The sequence below is a fragment of the Camponotus floridanus genome, unplaced genomic scaffold, assembly GCF_003227725.1.
Source record: "Camponotus floridanus strain SB8 unplaced genomic scaffold, Cflo_v7.5 scaffold168, whole genome shotgun sequence".
NCBI lineage: Eukaryota > Metazoa > Arthropoda > Insecta > Hymenoptera > Formicidae > Camponotus > Camponotus floridanus.
In genome coordinates this window covers 29,576-40,334 of record NW_020229290.1, presented here as the reverse complement: position 1 = coordinate 40,334, position 10,759 = coordinate 29,576, and positions in this window count along the sequence as shown.

Genomic DNA, 10,759 nt, shown 5'->3' with positions numbered 1-10,759 from the left:
TCTACCGCTAGGCATTTTATTAGATGTAACGCTTCTCCGGCTACAACCGCGGTATAACCGGGTTCCTTCATAATCCGGTGCGCCATTTCGTCTGGGGCGAAGCTGGCTAGCGAAAGTGCGTTTTGTAGTATTTCTTTCTCGAGCGCGCACTTCTGCTCCATTATGTCCCGGTACAGCTGTGTTAGTTGAGTCTTGATATGTTTTTCTACGTATATGAATTTCGAGTTTACGTACGCGAATATGTCTAGGTTGTTGACAGATATTCGTGTGCGTATCTTAAACGTCCTTCCTCGTTTCGTTTCAAGTACAAATAATTTTGGGTGCTCCGTTGACATCAGCTTGTATCCGCATAACGTTGTTTCCGTGGTCTTCGTGAGGGCAAAGGTAGTTTCTTTCGTCGTTACCGTGTACACCGTCGGCGTATCGACGCTTGTTTGCGCGGTGAGCTTGTCGGCCGGGCCTTCGTAGAGCACATCGTATTGATCGAAGTGGCAGCTGTCCCTGGGCGTGGAGGTCCAGTAGGTTTCCGAACCGTCCTGATCCAGGCACTCCCCTGCTAGTGCTTTGCAATGTATCCCAGAAGGCAGGATTAACTCGTTTGCGTTGCGGTCGACTACTGCTTCAAAATCTCGTAGGGTTACTTTCACGATAGCTTGGGCGACTGCGTCTTCCCAGGTTCCGTAGGCGTCTGAGTATTGAGTTCCCTTGCAGCTTCCGTCCATTCCGGTGGTACCTGCGAGGGTGACGCTTCGTATGTCTGTGCTGTTTCTTTTGAAGGATTGGAGGATGCTTTTCCGTCCTGTCCCGATGTCTATGGTTCCGGTATTCTGCAGTTTTTTGCAGATGGGCTCGTTGAGTTCGATCGTGTATTGGCGGCGTCCTCCTCGAACTATTGAGACGTGGGAATGCATCCCACAGTAATATATGGTGCGGTCGACTTCGACCTTACATTGTATCACATGAGTGCGATCGTAAGTTGATTGTTGTAATAGTTGTACGTAAGTAGTCTCTTTCTTAGGTTCTATATCGTCGACGGCACATTTGCCTATGTCCAAGAGCGATAAGGTGGTGATATTCAGTCCTTGTCCTCCGCAATCGTACCCGATGAGGCAGTACGATGCAGCAGGTAGCGACAGGATCAAGGCGGTGATATAGAACCAGTGATCCATGGTGAATGCGGCGACCTTCACGCTTCGGTGTCTGGCGGAGTTATAGTCGGTCCTCCGTCCGGCTTCCGTTGATATGATGGTTCTGGAGTGGGGGAATCTTCCGTGGTGGGGGCGTTGTGGGGCGAGTGCTTGAGTTTATCTACATGTACTACACGGGTTCTGGTGGCGCTAATAGCTAGTTTTACATTATGGTTCTTACGAACTTCTAAAATTCTATAGGGGCCTACGTACTGGTCCCCTAGTTTCCCTTTGGAGGGTTCTCTAAGGAGGTATACGCTATCGCCTACCTTAACGTTACAAGCCTTAACTTTACGGTCATAATATCTTTTGGATCTCTCTTTGGCGCGTGTTAAATTTTCGCGTGCGATGTCTTGTGCGTCTTTAATCCTATTAAAGAGTGTTGAGAGATATTCGGTATAACTTTCGTTCGTTGTGTCTGTGATAGCGGGGTCGCTCGTGGGAGTTCGTGCCATTTTACCGAACACGAGCTCGTGCGGAGTATACAAGGTGCCTTCGTGAACACTTGTATTGTATGAGAGGGATGCGGGTTTTAAGCATTTATCCCATTCGCTATTTTTGTCTACAAATTGCTTCAGGTATTCCCACAAGACTTGGTGCGATCTTTCGACTGAACCGTTGGCTTGTGGTCTATACGCTGTGGTTTTATAGTGTTTAATCTTAAATTTACGCGCGACGTTTCGCATAAGACTATTTAGGAAGTGCAGTCCTTGGTCGGTCAGGATTGCCTTGGGAGCTCCGAAAATACATATAAATTCATTAGTGAGCGCATCGGCTACTTCTATGGCTCCGGCGCGTTGGAGCGGTATCGCGAGAGAGTATTTAGTTAACAGGTCCTGTATAGTAAGTATGTAAGAATTGTTTGAATGTGTCGTTGGTAAAGGACCCATGATATCCATGGAGATTTTGTCGAAGGCGGAGTCAGGGGTGTCGGTAAGTATCATAGGTTGTCGAGTTTTTGTTCTTACTAATTTTTTTAATTGGCAAGCGCGGCAATTCTTTATATATGATTCAACGCTCGCTTTTATTCCTGGCCAATAATATCTCTTTTTAATGCGGTTATACGTTTTCGTAACACCCTTGTGTCCGCCTACGGCAGAGCAATGGTTCTCCGAGAGAATTTGCTGTCTGTTTCCTTCTGCTGGTATGGTAATATCATTTTTACAAACGAAAATTTTAATTCTGGTTTCGCTCAGGATTCGAATAATTTGCATGTATACTGTTTCCCAGGATACATTATCAATGTTGCTTCTGGCAATAGAGATCGATTGTAGATCGAGTTCGGTGACGACGTCTAGCAAGGAGTGGATTGTTTCCTTAATAATCTCCTTTTCCGTTATTCCTGACACTCTATCTTTGACGATTAAAGATATGATTCGTCGCGAGCCATTCCGGTCGACGCGGGCTCTGCCTAGTGTCGCGTCTCTAATTAAAGGTAATGAATTCGTTTCTGCGAGCATGCGAGCCCCTTGGTCGATCGGGATGCCTTGCTGCGTAGTGAAAATAACAAGGTTATCGCGTCGCGTGGTGAAATTGTCGGGGATCGTTATTATGTTAGGTCCCGTTGGATTTCGTATAGTGGCGGGTTCGTTCGGGTTTTCGAGCACTTGTTCGTCGTCATCGGACTCGGAGCTACTTTCATATTCTGTGTCGCTTTTGGTGCCGAGTTCGCTTTCACTGTTTGCATATTCTTCAGCTTCGTTTAGCTGGTCGCAGGGCAAGGTCGGGGGTGTTTTTTCCGCATTGGTCGGCGTGCCGCTTTCGTTAGTGCCCGGTTTTGGCACTGTGGAAAATAGAGATTCATCTGACTCGGGTGACAGAGGTTCATTTTCGAGGACTAGGATTTGAGAGTTTCCTCTGGCGGATATAGGGATGGGGTTTCGCGAAAGTGCGTCCGCGTTTACATTAGTCTTTCCCGCTTTGTACGTTACCTCATACTCGTACTCGGCCAGTTTTAAACGCCAGCGGACGAGTCGAGAGGTAGGATCCTTTACAGAGTGTAGCCACACGAGTGGCTTATGATCCGTCACTAGCGCGAACTTTCGTCCATATAGATAGGGACGAAAGTGGTTCACGCAATACACAATAGCGAGAAGCTCTTTCTCTATTGTGGAGTAATTTTTTTCTGCGTCATTAAGCAAGCGTGACGCATAGGCTATAGGTAAATCTTTTCCAATGGTTCCCTGACTTAGTATCCCGCCTATGGCGTATCCCGAGGCATCGGTTGTGAGAACGAAGGGTTTGGTAAAATCGGGATACTGCAGGACGGGTTGCGTGCACAGGGAATCGCGGAGAGTGGTGAACGCTTGTTCCTGTTCCGGGTTCCATTTGAATTCACGATCCTTCTTTAGTAATTCCGTGAGGGGGAACGCGAGTTTGGAAAAATTCGGGATAAATTTACGATAGTAGCCCGCGAGGCCCAGGAATTGTTTAATGTTTTTTGCATGCTTTGGTCTGGGGAAATCCCTTACTGCGCGGATCTTTTCGGGATCCGGTTTTACGCCTTTGTCGCTGATAATGTGCCTAAATATCTGACTTCTTTTCTCAGGAATTCACATTTGTCGGGCTGCAGTCTTAGGTTGGCTTTCTTTAATCTCTCCGCTAATTTATTGAACTTGAGTTCATGTTCGCGTAGGGAGCTCGCGTATAACACAATGTCATCGAGATAGACGAAGAGTTCGGCTCCTTGCAAACCCGATAGGACTTGGTCCATGAGTCGTTGGAACGTTGCGGGTGCGTTCTTCAAGCCGAAGGGCATACGGTTGAATTCGTAGTGCCCGTGGGGAGTGGAGAACGCGGTTTTCTTCGCATGCGTTTTATCCATAGGTATTTGGTGGAAACCGGATGCGAGATCGAAAACGCTGAAATATTTTGCACTGCCTAGTTGATCCAGTATTTCGGCGATATTTGGTAGAGGGTACGCGTCGCCTATGGTTTTTTCGTTTAGCGCGCGGTAGTCTATCACCATGCGCCACCTCTTGTTACCCTTAGAGTCGGGTTTTTTTGGGACTATCCAGAGAGGGGAGTTATAAGGGGAATCGGATGGTTTAATAACGTCGTTATTTAGGAGTTCAGTGATTTGTTTGTTTATTTCTTCCTTATGGATTGGTGGGAAGCGGTATTGTTTTGTGTTGATGGGGTGTTCATCGGTCGTGGGAATTTTGTGTGATATGACAGCAGTGTGTTCCAGCTTATCGGTCGGTAATCGAAATAGGCTGTCATGGTTTAGGATTAGTTGCGATACGTGGTTGGCTTCTTCTTGGTTCAAATGTTCTAAACGAAGCGAGTCTCGGATAGCTTGAAGTCGGACATGATTTTCCGAGATTGGTTTGGCAGAAACCGCCAGGATTCCACTGGTTGTGTGTTCGGCTTCGCTTTCAATGAGCGGGTCGCTCGACGCGGTCTCTATCTCCTGTAGCTCGACCGTCGGTATGGTCAATTTCTTGTCCGTATCGCCGGAATTCACCGCGTGTAGGTATGCCTTACCGTTTTGGTTCGTCACTAGTGCTTCTCCCAGGTAGACATTCTTGCAGACGCTAAGTCGCGGGATGTATCCTGTCGTGACTCCCGGGTTTCGTATCTTGACATAGAAGGTTGCGCGCGATCTGGCGGGTATAACGAGAGTCTCGTGCTCTGCAAAAGGTATCTGGGTTCCTTTCCACGAGACATACTTTTCCTTCAAGTGTATGGCTGAGGCTCCTCGGAGGAAATCGTTCCCTAGGATACCTTCTTGTGGTATCGGGAAGTTATCGTTTACTACGTGTAGTTCGAGAGGGTGGCCTTTGTATTGAATTTGTATGGACCCGATTGTTTCGATCTTACCTTCTGTTATGCCGCTAAGGTATAACTTGTCGGTGTTACAGATCTCAGTTTCGGGATGTATGTTTCGTCTTTTGACGAGATTAGGAGAGGCGCCGGTGTCTACTAGAAAAATGGTTTCTTGTAGGAGCCCGTCAGCGGCTAACGCGACGGTGGGAGCGCTTGTGAAGCTTTGTGGATGTAGAGTGGCTATTCGGTGTTCCCGACGGAAGTCGCTTCGATCGGGTTTACCGGGCGTATTTCGCGTGTCGGGGGCCCTTGGCGAGTATCGCCCGTCGGTCTCGCGGGGCCCTGCAGGTTTCCCTGGTCGTTTTGCCGGGCATTATTATAGGCGCGTTTACGGCACTCATCGATTTCGTGCCCGAAATTTTTGCAATATCTACATTGCTTTTGGCTCGTCTCCGGGCGGCTTGCTGTTCTCGGGGGAGGATCGCGCGGTGTATTGTTGTTAAAGGAAAGGTTACTACGCGGGTACTCTTCTCGCGGTCGTTCCGAGTATTGAGATGTATTACGCGGGGTTTCCGCGCGGGGATAACCATTTTGCGGGCGATCAAATCGTGGGTAATTGTGCGATGGGCGATCGGTGCGGGGGTAATTTGTTCGCGGGCTTGTCGCCTGGTTCGATCTAGGTTCACTGTATCGTTGTGGTGTGGGGGGTGCGTATGCCCTCCTGTTGTAATTTGCGTTCCCGCTCTCATAATTTTGTCGATCGCGTGTGCCGAATCGAGTCCTGTCCAATTCCTGTTCCTTCGCGATTGATTTCGCGGCCGAAAAGGCTTCAAAGGGCTTATAATAAAGGCTCTCTCCCATTTGTAACCGATATTCCAATGGTAGTCCTTTGCAAAATGATCGGCCGGTTAGCAAGTTTATTTCGGCTTCCGTAGCAGGTGCCACGGTTCCGCTTTCGCGGCGTTCGGCATCGAGTATCGCGGCGCGGAGTTCTTTCACTCTGCTAATATAATCTAGAATGTGTTCTTGGGGTCTAAGGTAGATCATGCTCAATTCACCGCGGTGTTGATCTATCGTCTTTTTAGATCCAAAGGCGGCGTTTAGGAGGTCGATCAGTTGGGTTATATTGTCGCAGGGCTCATCTTCTACGGCACTGTAGGCGCGCCCGCGTAATTTATTAATTAATAGCTTAGTGAGGTTCCTTTCTGCTGAGGGGGGTATTATTTCCTTGGCACGGCGGCATGCCTTGTTAAACTGGGATAATGGGATATTATATCCGTCGAAGCTGGGGACTGAGTCCGTGGCTTCGCGAAAGGAGACCTTAGGGAGATGTGTCGGCCCTAGCGAGGGATCGTATTGGTGCTCGTAGGAATCGCGAAAAGGCAGGCCTTGTCCAGAATGTCGCGGTGAAGGTTGAGCTTCTCGACGAAGCTGATCGAGTTCTCGCCGCAAGTGTTCTACTTCGCGCAGTACATCGTTATTCACGACCCGCGGCCCGTCGTTGATCGCGGTGTCTGCTTTGCGCGTTTCTATATTTCGTTCCATTTCTTCGCGGTATTTAATGAGATCTCGCACGTTTCTGTCGTATTCTTCGCGCTGTTCCTTCAGGAGCGCGGCTTCCTCCTTCAGTCTTTCGTCCTTTTCGTTAAGTTTGATTTGTATCGTTTCGATTTCCGCCTCGGTCAGCGGTTTGCCCGTGTTTTTTCCGCTGCGAGTATCCGGCATATTAGAATGATTTCTTATCCGAGTTTTTCTCGTATCCCACCGCTGTCACCAAATTTGTTACGTCCCGGGGTGTCGCGGAGCTACAGGGTAGTCGGACACGACAGGACTTGATCGCTTTTTCGGGTCAAGCAAACCTACGCGGTTCTTCCCGGGGATACGCGCGATCTGAATAACTCGGACTTAATCTTCTGATTCGGAGCCGGTGGATTCTTCCTCGGGGGATGCAATGGGAATTATAATGCTACCGTCTTGGTTAGGGGAAAAATTCGCGGAACGCGAAAGGTAATCAATGTATTGTTGTGAGCACTCCCCGCACTCGTCACTGACTCTGCATCCACTTAATCGACTACCGCAGGAATTACAGGCGACTCCAATACATTCGCCAATTACGAGTTGGTGTTTAATTATATATGAGTATTGTTGGTGTTCTCCCGACGGCAGGGAGTAGTAACAAACAGGGCAAAGTGCGTTTCTGGTTATATCGTGGGAAAATCCGCACGCCTTTTGACAATAAGCTAGGGGTTGTTCGAGGGGGGAGAAAGGGGGGGAGTGGATAAAATTCTTACATCCGTGATGACACATTAGGGGAAGTATGAATTTAACGCGAAAAGTGCTTAGAAAGTTGTTTTTGCCGAGAAAATCGGATCGGAAAGCGAATTTTCGAAAACTGGGTCATCGAGAAAATTTATCTAGGTCACTGGGCTGTCGGATTAAATCCCAGAACTGGAAGTAGGTCACTGGGTCACTAGGTCAAAATATATAGGTCACGCGTTAAATGCCAAAGTGAAAGTAGGTCACTAGGTCAAAATATATAGGTCACGCGTTAAATGCCAAAGCGAAAGTAGGTCACTAGGTCATCGGATTAAATCCCAGTGAATCAAACTTTAGAAAACGCGTTTCGGGGCCGAATTAAACCGCGAATCGAATTAATTCGACGACAGGGGAGTCTCTGATGACTATTTATTAGCGTTAATATCAATTTTGTTGCTCTGATTCCACGGGATCGCGTTTTATCCGCGGCACGGCGTTGGCGATTTAATTCCGATGTGTATGAGGCGCGTTGGGATGTGTCTCGGCGCCGAAGGGTCGGGGCGCGGTCGTAAATTTTAGGAGACAAAGGGCTCGACGAACGCGTTCGAACAAGATTTTCTTACCTTCGAGAAGATTCTAGAAGTTTCCTCAGGATCGCTCGGCTTCCTGCTTGCTGCCGTGATTGATTAAGACACGTGATGCACCTCGTGGGTCTCCAGGGAGGGTGGTGGCAGGCCGGAATGGGGTGACGTCTGTATCGATGGGTGTGAGCTTCTCAGGCCACACAGTATTGCACTTCACTTTCGAATTGTTTGCAATTAATTGTTCGTATTCCGGATCTAAATAATTATCAATGATGCGCGTATAGCGATCCGCGGAGCACTCGTAATGGCGACGTAGTCGGCGTAGTTGGTTCTTTCTCCCGGCACGGCGAGTTTTAGGCATTATGATTTAAATAAATAAAAAAAACATTCTTGGATTTATTATTGCTTAGCTATTACTCGATGTGCGGTGGTCCTCACTGATCAAGAATATTTCAGCTATATCTATGAGCGGTGGTCCTCTCTGACAGATAGAATAAGTCCAAGATTGCGATATTGATTATTGTATTTTAAACAATTGGATGATTCTTGGATTAATCGTAGCTTCGCTATTGTTCAATGTGCGGTGGTCCTCACTGATTGAAAATATCTCAGCTATATCCGTGAGCGGTGGTCCTCTCTGACAGATATCGATGGTCCAAGATCACAATGTTATTTAGAATTTACTACAAATGAATGCGTGCCTGGTGAGAAATCTCAACTAAATGCAAGGTAGGATTCGATAAATAATCACGACGTTGATATATCAAATAAAAGAAGAATATATTCTAGACACTGGTATATATGAGCTAGTACAAAAATATTAAAGTTAGAGTTCGACTTAGAATTTAGAGTTAGATTTAGAAATTGGAATTAGTATTAGAGTTCCGCTTGGGAGCTAGATCTTTTCGGTTCGGAGTCACGATGTCGACTGACTGAGACTGGGCCCGCTCTGAGGTCCCTTGATTTCGGCGGCTCGGCCGCTGCGGCGGTCGAGAGTGGGGAACTCCGAGAGAGAGGGGCCCGAGATGAGCGCCATCTCTCGGCGTTCGGCGGAAGCTTATACTACTGCGGCGCCGCGCTCGGCCGCAGGATGAGGTTCGGTGTCATGGCGCGCCTAGGCGCGTGATTCAAACGCGCTAGAATGGAATTAGTCGTTTTTGCAGTGAAATTCGCGGAAAATTTAGGCGCGGGATATAACAATAGCTGGTTTTTCGGTTAGGTCTACTGGTATGGTGAAATTTTATTATAGAAATTATTAGTAATACGATATATATATAAGAGTGCAATACGTTTACTAGACTCTTTTTATAGTAAAGATTAATTTTCTTTATATCATAATTAAGGAAAGAAATAGAAAATAAAAGAATAAATTTATTCGTAAATGTTTTTTTTGTTGCGGGACGTAACACAGGTTAGTTCAGTAGTTCGCATCATCGCATGGTATCTTGAAAAAAAGCGTTTAATTCAATTTCGTACGTCGCATAGGCGTACGTATTTCGGATTAAAAGCATTCATTTCTACTTAGTTCAGTACTTCGCATCATCGCATGCTATTTTGAAAAAAAAGCGTTTAATTCACGTTAGCACGTCGCATAGGCGTGCGTTATACGAATTAAAAGCATTCCTTTCTACTTAGTTAAGTAGTTCACATCAACGCATGCTATCTTGAAAAAAAGTATTTAATTCAAGTTCGTACGTCGCATAGGCGTAAGTAATTTGGATTAAAAGCATTAATTTCTACTTAGTTCAGTACTTCGCATCATCGCATGGTATCTTGAAAAAAAAGCGTTTAATTCACGTTAGTACGTCGCATAGGCGTGCGTTATACGAATTAAAAGCATTCCTTTCTAATTAGTTCAGTAGTTCGCATCATCGCTTGCTATCATGAAAAAAAAGCGTTTAATTCACGTTAGTACATCTCATAGGCGTGAGTTATATGAATTAAAAGCATTCATTTCTACTTAGTTCAGTAGGTCGCATCATCGCATGCTATCTTGAAAAAAAGCGTTTAATTCACGTTAGTACGTCGCATAGGCGTGAGTTATCCGGATTAAAAGCATTCATTTCTACTTAGTTCAGTAGTTCGCATCAACGCATGCTATCTTGAAAAAAAGTGTTTAATTCAAGTTCGTACGTCGCATAGGCGTACGTAATTCGGATTAAAAGCTTTAATTTCTACTTAGTTCAGTACTTTGCATCATCGCATGGTATCTTGAAAAAAAGCGTTTAATTCACGTTAGTACGTCGCATAGGTGTGCGTTATACGAATTAAAAGCATTCATTTCTACTTAGCTCAGTAGTTCGCATCAACGCATGCTATCTTGAAAAAAAGTGTTTAATTCAAGTTCGTACGTCGCATAGGCGTGCGTTATCCGGATTAAAAGCATTCATTTCAGGTTAGTTCAGTACTTCGCATCATCGCATGGTATCTTGAAAAAAAGCGTTTAATTCACGTACGTACGTCGCATAGGCGTACGTAATTCAGATTAAAAGCATTCATTTCTACTTAGTTCAGTACTTCGCATCAACGCATGCTATCTTGAAAAAAAGTGTTTAATTCAAGTTCGTACGTCGCATAGGCGTACGTAATTTGGATTAAAAGCTTTAATTTCTACTTAGTTCAGTACTTTGCATCATCGCATGGTATCTTGAAAAAAAGCGTTTAATTCACGTTAGTACGTCGCATAGATGTGCGTTATACGAATTAAAAGCATTCATTTCTACTTAGTTCAGTAGTTCGCATCATCGCATGCTATTTTGAAAAAAAGCGTTTAATTCACGTTAGTACGTCTCATAGGCGTGCGTTATACGCATTAAAAGCATTCATTTCTACTTCGTTCAGTAGTTCGCATCATCGCATGCTATTTTGAAAAAAAGCGTTTAATTCACGTTAGTACGTCTCATAGGCGTGCGTTATACGCATTAAAAGCATTCATTTCTACTTCGTTCAGTAGTTCGCATCATC